A 6,214-nucleotide genomic window follows, 5' to 3' on the forward strand; every position below is an offset into this window, starting at 1 on the left:
AGATTGTTTAGGAAAAGGCTATTTATTAAGCCTGTTTTTGAGTATATTGTTATTGGTAAATTGGTCAGCTAGTGAAATGCTAAGAGAGTCTACAAAGAGCAGGAATGAATTGAAATGCAGCACCGGGGATAGGGCCAATGACAGTGACCAGATAGGTAGCTCATGCCGGAGCTCTGTGGAGATCAGTGAGTGGGGACATTTGGGGGCCGAGTAGGGGTATCAAGTCTGTCTGTTGATTCCCAAGACAACTCAGAGCACTTTTCTGAACCAGAAGATGACTTCGACCCCATAGGCTACACTCCCGGTGGACACCCATGGTCTCTTTTGCTGCACTTAGGGTGCCTGCTCTGCCTCGACCACCGCCACAGGCCACACAGGCATACAGTGGGGCTTATGCCCTGCCTCCAGGCTCCACGTAGACCCGCCAGTCATTACCCCTCCCAGACCCAGATGTCTGCACCCAGAGGTCCCCACCCCATCTTGGTGCTCCCCACAGACCCACCAGGAAGCCACCTCCTACCCCCCACACAGAGGTTTCTATCCTGGCACGACACTCCAGGCCTGCCAAGCGAAAGGCACAAGTCTGACAGAAGCTTCCACTGCAGCTCTGTCGGGACTGAAACCTTTAGAGCTTGCCTAACTTCCTTCTCCATTCTCCCTACTCAATCCTCCTCCCACACCTCTGTGCTCTAAGCAGTGGATCTGCACCACTAACAGAAGTATCAGGCTCTCTCACCCACCCACCTACCTGTGGTAAGTGCCCCTAGCCAGGAACAGATCACCCAATCCCCAATCCATCCCCTAAATACGCTCCCTTGTCCTCAGGCCAACACTTTCCATCAGACTACAGTGTGAACAGCTGTAAATAGACCCTAAGGAGGCCTGAGGGTGGCTGGAGCACAATGCATAGGCCAAGGTGAGAGGGAAACCTCAGCAGGACAAAGATGAAACACAACCCCTCAAGGCAGTTGGCTATAGGCAGCCTGTTGAAACACCAACACCAACCTCCCAAAGAGAGAGCCCAGGGCTCTGAGACACCCAGGAGAATGACACCTAGTTCCAATAAACTGACCAAAAACCATCAAGCTGCTTCCACAGGACCACCTGTTCCTAACAGCAGTCATAGAAAAGGCAGACGTTGACCACCCACAGAAGGAAATCTTCATGAGGGAGGCATTACAGAACAAGGATGAAAGGATAGAGGAGATAAAGGCCATGCACCAAAGGGAAATACCAGCGCTAAGGGGTGAGATAACAAAAACTAATAGCAAACTAACAGACTTTGCCCAGTGAATGGAGGAGGCAGAGAACCACACCAGTGACCTAGAGGACTCGCAAGCAGAAATTAATAAATGTGAGAAAAAGACTAACAAGTCCATCAGAGAAGCTGAAGAAAACCGCAAAGCTATGTCTGATGCTATGAGAAGGAACAACATCAGAATTATTGGATTACTGGAGGAATGCACATCAAGGAAATCAACATCCAAAATAGTGATGGAATACTTGGAGGAAAACTTCCCTAGCTTAATGAATGAAAACCAGGCAACTATCCAGGAGGCTGAAAGAATGCCAGTTAGACTGAATCCCAAGAAGTCACCAAAACATATAGTTGTTAAACTATTCAACTATAAGGAAAAGGAGAAAATTGTGAAAGCAGCTAGGGAAAAACAGGTAATCACATATAAAGGCAAGCAGATAAGAATATGCTCAGACCTATCAGCAGACACCATGAAGAAAAGGAGAGAGTGGAGTAACATATTCTGAAAATTGCAGGAAAATAACACAAACCCAAGAATAAGCTATCCAGTCAAATTATCTATCAAAGTTGATGGAGAAGTGAGAGTCTTCCCGGACAAGGAAACTCTCAAAGAATACACTAAAAGGAACCCAGCACTATAAAAAATCCTTGCTGACCCAGTATGGGCAGAAGAACAACTCCCACCAAGCACATACAAGAGCCCACCACACAGAGTAGCTCCACTCAGAGACCATCAAAAGGAAAAAAAAAAACCAAGATAACACTGGCTCAACAATGGAAAGAAGGCAAGAATGAACCACAAACACACATTTGCACAACCCACGGAAAATAAATGGAGGTAGGAAAACACCCAACACAAGAGGGATAAAATGACATCTCAGGGTCCACAGATAGATGTAATAACCCTGAAAACAATGGAATGAACTCAGGCCTTAAGAGACAGAGAGGAAAAGATTGGCTTAGAAAACACGATCTACTGCCTACAGGAGACACATCTCAAGATTACAGACAAAAATAGGCTGAGAATCAAAGGCTTTAGAAAAATATACCAAACAAATAGCAATTCAAAACAAATCAAGAGTTTCAATCCTAATCTCAGATAAAATTGATCTCAAAGTGCAAACGATTAAAAGAGATAAGGAGAGACATTATTTGATACTCAAGGCAACCACAGACCAAGAACCATGAAGCATTCTAAATATTTACTCCTCGAACAAGCGTTCAGTGAAATATGTCAAACAAACGCTCCAAAAGATGAAAAAAAAAAATCACAGCCTCAAGAATTATAGTAGGTGATTTCAATACACTGCTCTCTGAGAAAGTTAGATTACTGGGAAAGAAACTCAACAAGGAGGCTAAAGATATAAACACTACAATTAGATGATTTCACCTGATAGATATCTACAGAGCTCTCCACCCAAATACAAAAAATTCACATTCTTTTCAAGTCTCCACAGTACATTTTTGAAGATAGACCAAATGCTATAGCACAAGTCAAATCTGCATAAATTTAAGCACATTGATATCATACAGACTTCTCTCTCCGACCAGTATGCCATAAGGATGGAAACCAACAAAAGAAAGATGAAGAAAATAAGGGTAAACAATTGGAGGATGAATAACTCTCTATTGCAAAAGGAGTGTGTACTAGCTCAGATCAGAGATGAAATTAGGAAATTTCTAGAAACCAACAAGAATGAGAACACGACGTACCAAAACTTATGGGACACAACAAAGGCAGTCATCAGAGGAAGTTTCATAGCAATACATGCACACATAAAAAAGGAAGAGAGACTTATGACTGATACACTGACACAAAATTTACAGCAACTAGAGCAGAGTCAACAAGACAATCCAACTAATAGTAAAAGACAAGAAATAATAAAAATTAGGGGTGAGATTCAGGAAAGGGAAAATAAGAAAACTATGGAAAAAATCAATGCAGCTAAAAGTTGGTTCTTTGAAAGGATTAAAAGAATCAACAGACTGCTGGTGAACATAATCAAATAAAGGAAGGAATAAATTTCAATAGCAAGGATGAGGAATGAAAGAGGGAATATTACAATGGACCCCAGTGAAATCAAAAGGATAATTAAACAGTACTATGAAGGACTGTACTCCAAAGAATTAAAAAACTTGGAAGACATGGACAAATCTTGGAAAAACAATCCCAAACTATTAGGACTATAGAGGAAATTGGAACAAATCTGAGAACTTTGACTCAGGGAATACATAGGTTATCGGAAATAGGGAAGGACACAAACACAGAGAAGGCACAAACTGACAAGTGGGATATACTAAAGATAAAACACTTGTCTACATCGAAAGAATTTGCCAAGAGAGTAATAAAAGAGACCACAGAATAGGAAAACATCTTTTTCAATGGCACATCAGACAAAAGCCTTATTACTAAAATCTTCAATACTCTGCTAACTTACAACAAGAAAAAACCAATTGTCCACTGAGGAGGTGGGCAAAGGACCTGAGCAGAAGTTTCTTAAGGGCAGAAATCCAAATGACCAATAAATATATGAGAAAATGTTCCAGATCTCCAGCCATAAGAGAAATGCAAATTAAAACAAATATGAAATACCACCTAACACCCTCAAAGATAGCCCAATTAAAAAAATCAGAAAGTAACAAGTGTTGGAGGACCTGTCGAGAGATAGGAATTCTTGTCCACTGCTGGTTGACCAGTATGTATGTACAGCCATTATGGAAATCAATTTGGCAATATATAAAACAGATGGAATTATTCCATATGATCATTTCAGCACAGTTCACAATTTCAAGGAGTTGGAAATAACCCAAATTTCCATCAACAGACGAATGGATTAAAAAACTGTAGTACATACTTTCAATGGAGTATTATGCATCCCTAAAAAGCAGCGATGAATGCATGAAGCAAATCGCCACATGGAAAGAACTGGAGGAAATTATGCTAAGCAAAGTCAGCCAAGCACAAAAGGACAGGTACAACATGAGTCCGCAGTGGTAAGCTGAAAAAATGCAAAAGGGGCATAAGAAAGAAGCTACTGTAAATATACATTTCTGGGGTGAGGTCCAGGTCATATAGCAAGGGCCAGACTAAACTTAGGGATACATATGGTAGACAACTTAAAAGGAGTGGAGGGAAAAAAGACATTGGTATCCAGGGGAACAGGGCACTAACCCACCCAAAGGGAGGGTGTTGTTTATATCTCCACAGGGAAAGAAGAACCAGACTTGAACCCGGTGCTCCAAGACAAGAACTCAAGACACTGACATGAAGCAGGGAACCAATAGAGAGGCATGAGGGGCTGGTCCTATTACCAACTAAGTGGACAGCACCCTCCCCACCCAGAATAATTCATTTCAGAGGACACTGAAGTTACAACTCAAGGAAAGGGACACAGGAGCAAACGAGGGGGGAAGAAAAAAGAGTGAAGCACATCCTGGTCCACCAAGCCCTGAGGAAAATATTTCTGCTCAGTGCAGCCAATGCACAGAGAGGACCATAGGGCCACGAGACATGACATTCCTTCCTGAGCCATAGTGCCACGGGGGCCAACAATGGAGACAAACAGCGGGAATTGTGACCACCCTGACCCCACCATACCAAGGAAAGACGCTGGGGGCGTGCAACAGAGCAGAAAGGGGAGCAGAGCAATGAAGTCCCCAGGGAACACCAAAAATAGACTGTGGGGCCAGGGTGGCACCTGATCAGATTCAACTGGAAAATACTTGTAAAGGACAACAAACAGACCTTGAACTATTTATAGGTTTTTATTTTTATTTTGTCATTGCCCTTTTGCTGTTGTTGTTGTTGTTGTTGTTATAATAGTTATTTTATTTTCTATTGTTGCTTTGTTGTGCTCGGTCTTGGGTTTGTGCATATTGTTGTCTCTGCATGTCTAACTAGATGGGATAGGCAGGATAAACAAGCCAGAAGAGAGAACACTTGGAGGACAGTTCTGGGGGGACATGGGAAAGGGGGAGGTGGGGGAAAAGGAAGTGGGTGTTAACAAACTCAGAGACAAGGGAACAACAGGTGACTGAAAATCGATGGTGAGGAGGATGCAGGAGGTCTGGTAGGGCTTGATCAAGGGCAATGTAAACAAAAGGAATTACTGAAACCCAAATGAAGACTGAACATGATAGTGAGACAAAAGGAAAATAAAATGAAATAGAGGAAAGAACTAGGAGGCAAAGGGAATTTATAGAGATATAAATACAGGCATGTACACATATAAATGTATTTATATATAATGATGGGGAAATAGATCTATGTGCATATATTTATAGGTTTAGTATCAAGGAAGCAGATGGATATTGGGCCTCTACTCAAGTACTCCCTCAACACAAGAACACTTTGTTCTAAGAATCCGGCACTCTGAGATGCTTGCCTTCCCGACAGGATCACTGAAGACAAAGTGGGTGCATAAGCAAATGTGGTGAAGAAAGATGTTGGTGCTCGGCAATCAAAAAATATAGCATCTGGGGTCTTAAAGCCTTGAAGATAAAAAAGTGGTCATCTAGCTGAGAAACAACAAAGCCTACATGGAAGAAGCACACCAGCCTTTGTGATCATGAGGCGTCAATGAGATCAGGTACCAGGCATCAAAGACCCAGAGCAAAAAATCATAATGGGAGTGTGGAGTGGAGGCTCAAAGCCAATCTGTAAGCAATTGGACATCCCTTTACAGAAGGGTGGTGGGGAGAAGAAGGGCCAGTCAGGGTGCAGTATAGCACCGATGAAACATACAACTTTCCTCTGGTTCTTTAATGCTTCCTCCCCGCCTACTATCATGACCCTAATTATACCTCACAGATCTGGCTAAACCAGAGTTTGTACATAGATACACACAAGAGCTGGAAACACAAGGATTACAGGACAGATAAATTCCTCAGGACCAATATTGAGAGTAGCCATACCAGGAGGGGAAGGGGACGGTGGGAGGAGAAAGGGGATAGACA

The sequence above is a fragment of the Echinops telfairi genome, unplaced genomic scaffold (assembly GCF_000313985.2).
Source record: "Echinops telfairi isolate 266 unplaced genomic scaffold, ASM31398v2 ScPeMD7_12;HRSCAF=54, whole genome shotgun sequence".
NCBI lineage: Eukaryota > Metazoa > Chordata > Mammalia > Afrosoricida > Tenrecidae > Echinops > Echinops telfairi.